Below are 12,382 nucleotides of genomic sequence, written 5' to 3' on the forward strand. Positions count from 1 at the left end.
AACTCTCAATGGAGCTTGTTCTGCGTATGATAATTTTTTTAAACATTAGATTTTTCTGTCACATTACATGAAAGTATACAAATCATAATGTATCGCACAAAATAAAGTTCGTAATACATAATTACACGTAAATGGTATATGAATGCAACGAAATAGTGTACTATGAAAATCATGTACTAAATAAATTGATACATTATATGAAAATGATATAGAAAAACATAAAATCATGTACTAAATAAATTGATACATTATATGAAAATGATATAGAAAAACATAAAATAATGTACTAAATAAATTGATACATATTGCATATATATAAATGATATACGACATAAATTATATATGAAAGCAGTACAAATTATTAGAATCATACATATATGTAATAATGTACTAAATGAATTCATACATAATACATAAATTATATAAGAAAGCAATGAAGTAATGTACATTATATATAAATGAAATATGAAAGCATTATATATAAAAAACGATATATGAAAGACACCAATCTCTACCTGTAGGGCACATCTTACTTTATGCGTATGATAAATTTTGATATCGAGGCAGGCTACTGACAAACAAGTTGATGTTACAGGGGTTTCTACGATCTCGTTTAAAGTCAGCATTTCGCAAATTCTATGGCCTTTATACAATCTAGTTTGCCAATACATCATATCATTGGGTCAATTGCTGTCTGACGTGTTTCATATCGATTGTTAGGCCGTTCTTGGCACACTGATTTTAACTACGGATTACTCCATTTACCTGATCAGGATATAAAGCTCGCCTCGGCGGATGTGACCGGTCGACAGGGGATGCTTACTCTCCTAGGCACTTGATCTCACTGTGGTATATCCAGGGATCCGTGTTTGCCCAACTCTCTATTTTGTATTCCTTATAGGAGTTATGAGATTGATCACTGTTCGTTATCTTCACCTTTCATACACTTTCAACAACTGAAAGGTATTTCCTATATTTACAATTTTTAAATCAGCTAAAAATGGAAACGCTTAGCTTAAATATTTGCATTCACTTCGTCAAGTGTGTTCATGAGATACTAATCTTCAGATACACTTAGTAAGGATGTTATGGGTAAAGGAGAGTGAATGTAAATATATTTTCATTCGAAGTATTGAACGATGCCTTATTCTACAAATTTTGATAAAGCGACCTTCATTTTCGAATCATCAAACAATTTAAAAAATGTGTATAGCGCGTCTTTGACCTCAAAAATACAATTCCTCCGAATCGATAACTGATATTGTTAACATTTTATCGTTTCAGTAATTCCATAGATACATAGACTGGGTGGGTGGGTGGGTGTGTGTAATATATCTCTGTTATACTTTAATAATTGTAACTATATGTATGTAGGTGTAGTGACGTTGTACATGCAGCTCACGGGATAAGGTCTGTGTGGACTCTGTTTATGCTATAAATAAATGTATTCTATGCTGCTTTTAACCAACAACTTTTTTTTTGACTTTTTTTTCGTTCTAGATTGTATTAAACGTGTTTTAACGATATCTGATATATTAGAAATATTCCTCTTCAATATCACAAAAAACTGGGAATGTTTGGTATTTGTACAATCCTCGAAACACACTGCTTTACCATGTACCTGTCAACTTAATGTTGTGCTTATTTATGTATGTCTCTATGTCATGTTTATTGCCTTGTGAGAATATTTTTTCTACTTTTTCGATGTTAATTATTGTTTTGTTAGTTTATTATCTGTGGTATTTTATTATTTATACAGAGAAAAAGACAAGCAAAACCAGTTTAAACTTTATTTGGCGAGTATCGGCCGTGGCATAAAGCAAGAATTTGTGGGATGCCATTCAATAACAACTCATATGGGCAAACCTACACAAAAAGCAACATCAACACAAATGCAACATCAATCAACAAGTTCAGAAATGACCAAAAGTGTCCAAGCTAGCCTAAAAAGTTGCCAAATTTAGGACTACTTATGCAACCCATTGGGATGCATTTATCAAAATAGCAAAAATCTTTGAAAAAATTAATAACCAGACTCCTAACTGAACCCAATTTCAAATCAATTAAAAAGCGCTTTGACAGCCAGCTTGCCTAAGAGTTTGTAAAATGTAGATAACGGTATATAAACTAGAATGGGACCAGTCAACATAAATTCATGAGAAAACCCATTACAAATCTTGACGAAAATGAGCTGAATCGATGTTTAGGTATTCAAAATAGCAAGACAGCTATGATGGGCCCCATTACATTGCCAAATTTTAAAACTAATTTGGGTACCAAAATATGTGGAAGCTCCCCACTGCACTTGTGTCTATATAATACCAAATCAGATAGATGACATGGTAACTGTAATTGAAAGCCTAAATGAAAGCCATGACCAACATTGTGTCCATGGGTTGTTGAGGAGTATATAAACAATAACAAATTGTTGATTCATTGACAATGTGACAATATAAACACCCGAGACTAAACTGCTCATGATGCATCTTCCAACCCCTAGCACCATGTTACCCCAGCCGCACCCACTCGAACATCATGCATGTATATTTAAACCACCACCAAACTAACTTAGGATGATATGTCAAGGAAGCCTATGTACAGTAAATAAAACAATTTTCAACTCCCCTTTCTGACTTCAACTATATCACTATCTGCAAAGAATCTCAACGACAAGAGCAATGTACAATGTACTTGAATTTCAGACACATTGCTAGACAATGATAAAGTCCAGAATACACTTGTATCATCAGGAATGGAAATTCCTATATATGTATATGCAACTTGTACCTGTTGACCATCCAGAGACAACAGACTGCACGTGGTTGCACCCTTGGTATGGAAAACTGTTGCTTGTCCCAAGAGTGATGACCAAATCTCACAATCAGGCATGTCATATTTTGATCGTGTTCCTGTAATTGGTCCAGCCACAGCTCTGATGCAATGCTCATGAATCTTATCCTCTATGCTTAAACCCAGTTGTGTTTAGAGATGGTCCACTTCCTGGAGGGATCTCAATCACTCGAAATATAAAAACAGCATCAGTTAATCTGCCATATTTCATTTTTTTTAAATAGATACAATACATCAGGCACGTATAATAGATTGGGAAGGGGGGTTATTGGCAATTAATTAAAACTGTTATATTGGATACGCCCCCCCCCCCCCATTTTTAACATTATTGGGTTTTTTATATATATAGAATGGTGAACAAGAACTAAAAAGTATGTAACTCTTGGAATTTAAGACTTGAACCCATGTAGTGGAGGACGACCCCCCTCCTCCCCCGCTCTTTATAGCAATGGAAACTTTGGAGGGGTGTGTGTGTGAAAATTTAGTAATAAAGACTCATTAAACTTCCTTTTCTGTCCCCAATATGAAAGGCGATCTAGGTGCCTGTTATGGTGAAAGCCGAGACTCTGCATGTCTTGCCTGTGAGAGTCCGTTTTTATTATCAAAGTATGACTCAACAGACGGATGTGGGATAACATGATAATCCATGCGAGTTATCCACTGTATCAAAGCAGGCGACACATGAAATTATTTTAATAAAAATCACTCACCTCCAAATATTTCAGAAGAAATAAGCAGGCGAAATTATAACAATTTAGAAGGTAGAAAGATGATGGTCTTAATAATGCATGGCTGAGGATCTATAGATTACCAGTTCCAGCCCAACCAGGTATTTTTTGAAGATGAATATACCTGAACAATCAAAAGTCACATATCAATTTCATGAAACCACGTTACTGTGCATACGGTACAATCATACCGACACATGTAATTAGACAATATACAACCATCCGTACATATTGATTGCCTAATATTCTAAAACTCTTAAAGCGATTAATAGATAATTAGTTATATAATATCAATCGAACTAAAAATTTTGAACAGATACCACAATACAATGGCTATCACAAAAAGATACTTCTCAAATTATTTCTTCGACTGCTCTGGTTGAAGTCAGCATCAGAAAGGAGGTCGATCCCGATGTGATGCACATTTGTACTTATTTATTGGGGCCCCAATATCCCGCACCCGAATTTAATGCGAGTATTTCTCGTAAAATAAAGGCATCTATTTTATATGAAAAATAGATGCTCTTATGATTGTTTGGAATCCTGCAGGAACTTATGTAAACATATCTCTTATTTTCTACCTTGCAAAATCTGAAATTTTAAAAATGTATTTCTTCCAAAGCCTTTAGTCATATCAATTCATTATTACTGGAGTGACATGTCAGGCATGAATAGAGGATAAGTTGTTGAAAGCTGACTTGTATAGAATTTTTGACGAGCAAAGAAAGATAGATAAATTAAAAAGAATAAATAGTTTTACCCGATATTCTTAAAACTATCTCAAATGTTTCCCCAGTCTTCGATTTCTTAAATCGTAAGGTTGGGGTGAGGGTGATGCGAAACCTTCGCTACATGGGTTCAATTCAAAACTTTCAAGCTTATGTTACTGCTATCAAAACTAGTGAGGAGAGGGGGCAAACACCCAATATATCTTTATTTGCATATGCAAGTGACAGGTATGACTATTACCACGGTAAATGCAAAATACAAGAAAACTGACACAGTCAGCAAGGGCCCCGCTAAGAGTTTTTAGAGGAAAGTGACATCTGTATTTGATATAGCAATGTTTGGGGCTTGTATATATGTTAGAATTAATAATATATAAAGATACATTGGATTGCCATTGTGGAAAAGGAATTATGAAGCATATTTATGAGAGACTTATGCAATTTAAATTACTTCTGTTTGACACAAACTCATCCACAACAGAGTGCAACAAAATCCCATTGTAATAGGGGATTCAAAATGGATAACTGGTACAAAATATGGTACATACTATTCGAAAAGGATTATGAATTTGACATATTGATGTCTTGGAAAAGGAAATTCTGACATCGGGGCTCTAAGCGTTTTCGAACACATTGTCATTTGATAAAAGTGTTCTACATTTTTAAAAATAGAGATTAATATAGGGCGAAGCCATCTCACGGCCCGAAGGACCGTGAGAGCGGAGCTCTCCCTATAGGTAACACATATATACATGTTTAAAAGGAAAATATAGAAAACTAATGAAAAATTAAACCATACTTATGGAACTTGAAAATTTTGGTCCCAATGGCGTCGATTCGAATACTATCGCGTGGACATGTATTTCTCCATTTTGAATCTCGTGTACCCAAGTTCACGTCGTACTGAGATGTTACATAAAATCCGTAAAAGCATGTAAATCTTATTTTCTTAATCATATACATGTAGAATCACTCCTAGATTAACGATTTATTGTACAATATTTCCTTCAGATGTATGTTTGTGTATTTGCTAAACACCGACGCTGAATATGACGTCACAATGCACTGTTTACATCAGTTGCATAGCGTTTCCTGCGTTCAATGAATAGGCGGATCAAAAATGTCTAAAGTTAGAATACTTTGATTGAGCTCTGTCCTCACACGTTAGGTGCTAATATTTCGGGATATTTTTTGTCCTGTTATGGATCTAGATACTAATGCCAATATTTTTTGCTTCGCCCTCAAACACGGTCACGCCGTAAGACATATTATGTCTTTACATACATAGGTGAGAAAGTTTCCATTATTCCTAGCCGAGACATACCATGTATGCGCAAAAAATTCATAAGCAAATATCAAAATACTCACGTAGAAAATGTGGACCTTACCGTCAACAAGCGCAGTGAAACACGCCATTTCGAGATTTTCGCCGACGAAAGCTCGGTAACAGTAATGAATAAGGTACACTCATTTTGTATCTATTTTGTGACTTTCTTTATTAAAAGGAACAGTTCTCTAATGTGTAACGTGCAATTACTACATAATTCAATAACTTGAAGCATGAAACAGTTTCACTTTGCAACCGGATATAAGAAATTTTATTTCGTATTCCGATCCCGATCGAAAGTTGTTGACTGGGAATGACGTGTTTTAATTCAATATAGATCTACATGTAACATCAAGCATTTTTTATATCACATTAAAAAAATATATATATATATACACATACTCAATGTTGTAGAGTTATTTCTTGTAAATTTTCTACATATCAACACAATGCATATCATAATTCAAATTGAATTATCTCCCTTAGACAGTGGTAAATAAATACGGTCATAATAAGAAAGATGATGACATTCAAACAGACAGACAAAGTGACATGACTCCAAAGTCTATAGGTATCTTCCTCTTATTGTAAAGTATTTTTGTACAAAATTTGAAAACTGTACAATGAAAACTGTTTGAGTTATCGTGTCAAAAAGAAAGTGTTCATAATAACAAAGATAATGACACACATACGGACAGACAGACAAAGTGACATGACCCCAAAATCTATAGGTGTCTTCCTCTTATTGTAAAGTATTGCTGTACAAAATTTGAAAACTGAACAATGAAAACTCTTTGAGTTATTGTGTCACAAAGAAAGTGTTCATAATAACAAAGATCATGCCATACAGACAGACAGACAAAGTGAAATGACCCCAAAATATGTAGGCTTCTTCCTCTTATTGTACATTATTTCTGTACAAAATTTGAAAACTGTACGATAAAAACTATTTGAGTTATCGTGTCACAAAGAAAGTTTTGACGGACGGACAGACAGACGAACGGTCGGACGGACGGACAATGTGATTACTATAGGGCTTCCCGCATTTCATGCGGGGCCATAACTAGTATATTTTTAGGAACGGTATTGTGTATTTTCATTCACATTTGTGTACAAGTCTGAATAAATTTGCACGTCCTCCAGTGTACACAGCTGACTATGCTAGCTGCAGAACTGTAGCTCTCTGAAAAAATATTGTGACGGAACAGAGAGGTCCGTCACAATATTTTTTCAGAGAGCTACAGTTGTGCAGCTAGCTGTATGCTATGTACTTAAGTGTTGAGTTATGTTAAATAGGTAGTATAGTTGATACTTCACGAGCTTTCTTACCAATCGATACATTACATGTGGGCAGATTGGCAAATACATTTTATTGGGACTAAATTGATGGGCTGATGTCTATTCCTTAAACATATATTTCTTTTAATTGAATCTTGAATGTTTTTAAAATAGAATAATAATTGCATAGATCTTTAAAAAAAAACAAAACTCGAACAATCTTCAAAAAATAAAAATAAAAAATTGATGAATTAATGAAATTATAAGTAAATCCGTAAATGTGATTTTTTTTTTTTTGAAATTCATACTTGGCTTTACTCTTCTCGTTACATTTAATTCTTATTATATAGCTTACATATAATTTAAAACTTCGAGAGCTTGTGTTTTGTAAGCGGTGTGGTTTTATGGTTACGTAATACTTCCTGTCTTCACGTGTGTTTTGAAATGCACGGGTTTTACGAGGATTTGTCATTTCGAAGCGGCATGGTTTCTCTCCAAATTCTACCTGAAACTTGGCCAAATGGAGACGCACCCCACCCCCCTCATATTAAGAATTGTTACTTATTCTTTCATTTATTGCAAAGTAAATTTTTTTTTTAGAAATAAAATAAAAATTGCATAGATCCAATCAAACTCAGGCTTCGATAAATCAATGAATTCACTTTCGAAAAATAATGGGGGAAAAACAGATTTACATAATTCATTTTGCCAATCATTTCATTTGAAATCTAATAAAATGTTGGATTTCGTGTCCGTGACTGACTTCATTTGTTTCGGTAAATTTTCATGTAGCATGATTTTTAAGGTTGCGTAATCTGTGCGACCGAGTTTTGATAGCCACGGTTATGACTATGGTCTCTTTATCAACACTACGAATGACCAAATTAAAGATGTAGTACACACATTTCCTCTCTCGTTTAAAATAAGAATGTTGTTGTGTTATCCTGGCAAGAGAATGCATATACGTTGTTTTGTGGATTTAAAAAAAAAAATCTTTTCCCCATTTTTTTTCCCCATACTTTGTTTCATATACATAACTTATGCATGCAAACCATGCAATTCATGATGTAATTCGTGATGGCTTTTTAACACCCCCCCCCCCCTTCTGATGCTACTTTAAAATAAAATGATCATCTTCCTAACAATCAGTAATCTTAATTACCCTGTGTAGATATATGTATGGCAAGCCCTTTTACTATTTATTCGTAAAATAAGATATTTTTGTAAACAAGAGAGATATCTCTATTGGTTAAAGAGATAACTCTGTAAGTTAGAGAGATATCTTTTTATGCTAGGGAGATATCTCTTTAACCAAAAGAGATATCTCTTTTGTTTAAAGAGATATCTCTTTAAACAAATGAGATATCTCTTTACGCTTGGGAGATATCTCTTTCTCTTTGAGAGATATCTCTCAAAGCTAGATAGATATCTCTCAGAGAGAAAGAGATATCTCTCTAGCGTAAAGAGATATCTCTCTATCGATGTAAAAAGAGATATCTCTTTAAGTTAGAGAGATATCTCTTTAAATTTTCAAAAAGAGATATCTCTTTAACCTAAAGAGATATCTCTTTAGATTTCTCCCCCGGTGATAATAATGACTTCTCCCTGTTGCATTGTCAGTGAAATGATGTAACCCTATTTTTTAACCAAGCAAAATACTTCTAGTGTACAAATGGCGGGAAAGGTTGAAGAGGTGGTTGGGGTAATATTGTCAAGTTGCCGAGAGGCGAAATCTAGTCTAGCTTGCATATTTCATCAATTTATTGTCTTTGTTTTTTGTTACCTGTATACATTTCACATGCGGTAAAAGCAAAATCTTCCCACGGGATTGCAGTCATCAGGGTGTTGCGAAAACGCGGAACGTTAATATAAGAATTTACCAGGCATTTTACAAGAATTTTGAAATTTCGGCATTGACATAGGTGTTAGCGAGCAGTGACACCTATGGTAGAGAATAAAGAGAACACACGTGGTTTATAACCCCCCCCCCCCCCCCCCCCCCGTGGCAAAACGTCATTAACGCATATGTACATGTATTTACACATAATGCCGTGTATGTGTGTACTTACAACAGGGAGTGTGATATGTATAAAACAATAAATGATGATTCATGATCTTATTTAGTCAACAAGTTAAACATCTTGTGTTTGATTTATCATTTTTTAACTAACAGGAGACTTAGTAACCGCAGCACTCCAATCCTAAATAGGGAGAACTTCTGGCAGTTAATTTTTAAACTAAATACTTGTATAGCTTAACATTTGGATTAATAATGAGATTCAATTCAAGCATAAATCCTGTGTTAGCTTATTAGCTATTTCATATATTATGAAAGAAATCTGTTAATTTCTCTTACTATTGGTTGTAAACTTCACCCTAGTTAACATTGGTTTTGTTTCGATCTTTCTTTCCCGCTGTATCTCTTCAGTTTCAACACTAATCCACAGGATATCGGTAAATGTACGAACTTTCACATAGATTCATCCCAAATGAGGCAAAACTTTTTTCTTCACCGGACTCATTCGCTTTAAAATTTGATGTGATACATAAATGTATATTGTACCAGGTGTAGAACTAAATTCAAATTCAAATTCAGTTATCTTAAACATATGTAGTTCGATTAAAAGCACGTTCGATTTAAAAACGCTATGTTTGGGGAAACTTGTTAAAAAAATTATTTTATCTTTTACAATGTTGTTTTCGGGGTGGGGTGGGGTTGGGGGGGGGGGTGTACCTTTTATTCATTGGATGGGCTCATAAAATCTTTTCTTACGATACCAGCCAGAATAAAGTAATAGAATTTGAAAGGGGATCAATTTTAATTCAAGTCTTTTTCAGTATGTTATTTAATTTTTATTCATTTGTGATACACCATACTGTCAAAATCTGGGGGATGGGGGGGGGGGGGGGGTGTGACAAAGCCGAGAAAAAAGATGGTGCCAACAGGTGCTTCCTTGATATTTTTTTAAAAACTTATGCAAATTATTAAGCAAGTGCCTGTTGGTACATTCATCCACAAAATACACCGTGTAAAAATACATAATAATGCATTAGTATGAGGTATCAATATCAAATGGTGGATTCTGAAGATGACTTCCTGTTCTCTCTGTAATTTCTGCATCCCTTGTTCATAATAAGCCTTTTGATTTTGCAAAATGTTGACCTCCTTATAACATTATTGCATAATATATTTTCCGTTTTCCGTTCCATTTTCCGTTCCGCGTTTTAGCAACACCTCAGCCATCATGGTAAGATTTGCTTTGGCGGGCTTCCGTTTTAGGGAGAATTCCTTAAGTATTCGAACCAATAAAAATATTTGAAAGAGATATCTCTTTCTCTTTGATAGATATCTCTTTTTCAATGATTAAAGAGATATCTCTTATACTTTGAGAGATATCTCTCTAGGAATTCTTAGGAGATATCTTATTTTTCGAATAAATAGTAAAAGGGCTTGCCATATATATGATATCCAAAATGTCTTAAACACTCTTCAGTTACAATGTATGCAGACGACACTTCACAGGATGTGAGTGATAAATCTGTTGATGTAATTGAATCAAAATTGCAAGAGGACCTTAAGTTGGGTGCAGAATGGATTTTTTTTTTTTATTTCTATTTATTTATTTTTTTCTCTTGGTGTCAATATTTTTTGTAAATAATTGGGGAATGAATAAAATATCAAACCAATTTATGAGAGCAGAACATGGGTTAGGCCGGTCTAAAATTTATATTTAAGTTAACAGCGGTTTATTTAAAATAAAAAACGTAAACAACTCAATCCATGGTATACCCATGTAAATTGCTGTGATATCATATTCATTATTTACAATTTCCTTTGGGAAAAAATGTCATTTGTATTTGATTAGATGATATATTTTTTTAACCTGTCATCGAGGGAATCGTCGTACATTTAGAATGACGTAGCAAGGCAACAAATCAGTGTTACACAAAAATTAAGATAGTCATAAAAAATATACGTTATAAAGAAATTAATATCATGGTTGAAATGAATGCTTTAAAAAATTCTCATTCATAGATTCAAACTTGCAGCAGCAACAACAAATTATACATATTCAATGGCTTTGAGTGCAAAATTAATGTCCGCACACAAAACAACTTTTTCCTGAAACACAATTAAACTTGCCTTTGTCTGAATATTCATTGAAACTAGCATCCTCACAAGTTTGACTTGTGAGGATGTGAAACTAGGTGTATTTAAAATATTAAACACCAAAGTAGAATTTATTCATATGCAAAACTGTATGCGAAGCAGAGGCATCTTAGCAAACCAAGTGTCCGATCAGGGAGATGTGAGTAAGCGAATCGAACACGTATGGAGCACCAAATTACATGTAACATAAACTCAATCAGTTCAGGACATTATCAATCATTTAAAAAAAATATCTTTGGTCCAATTATTGCAAAAAATCAATCGATGCGCGCATCAAATCAATTATTGCTTTCATCAGTTGAATTGATTCGCGCATTAATTAAATCAACGATTTGATTTCATGTGTGCATCATGCCATTCAATTGATGAGTGCAAAAAATGATTTGATGGGCGCATTAAATCAATTATTTCTCTTGCCAATTAAATTGATTTGCACATCAATATGATGGAATTATTGCTCGCAAAATTAACTTTAACTCAAATTTGATTTGAGTAACATTTATTTTACTCTGCTGAGTTTCGACTCAAAAAAGTGTGCCAGAAACGCTAAAGAAACTCAACTCAGCAGAGCAACAATATACTTTGTATAAAACTCAAGATCGTTTACATGTCATAAGCGGTTTTACGCAATTTAAAAAATTAAAAACTTTCCAGACCTTCTTTGTTTCCATTCAGTCCGTCTCTTCCATGTCTTTCTTCGACATAACATGTAATTTTGACGTTATTTTTTTTTTTTGATGACGTTGCATCATCTTTATGGTGCGCTATTCGTGGGAAAATGAAAACTTTACTTTATGATATTAAATAATTGTCCTCTCCAAAAAGAATAACAGCGCACATTATCGGAATCAATGTCATAATTAAATGAAGAGAGCAATATTCCAATTTGAATTATGGCGCGCGCATTAATATAATTGATGCGCGAAATTTTTCCCATGAGAAGATTTTTTTTTCAAATTAGAATATGTTGATAGAAGAGAGCAATAATTCACTTATCACACCCAATGATTGAGTTGATATGCGCATGAATTGTAGTAGACGGTATGTGGGAAAATTTTAAATAACATCACCATTATTTTGAACAACGGAACGGGCTTGCGAGGTTACATAGCCCATTGCGTGTGGCTTAGGGAAGGGGCGTAATTAGCTATAAGGAACATATATCATAATTATAGGTTTAGTCAATCGTCTGTCATTTCATCTGAATGCATGCACATTTTCTCTGAAACTTTCTTTACACAAATTTAACAATATATTATATTTTTACGTCGATACCTACTGTATTTTTATCTCCTCTATT

This window comes from Ostrea edulis, chromosome 4 (assembly GCF_947568905.1).
Source record: "Ostrea edulis chromosome 4, xbOstEdul1.1, whole genome shotgun sequence".
NCBI classification, from domain to species: Eukaryota; Metazoa; Mollusca; class Bivalvia; order Ostreida; family Ostreidae; genus Ostrea; species Ostrea edulis.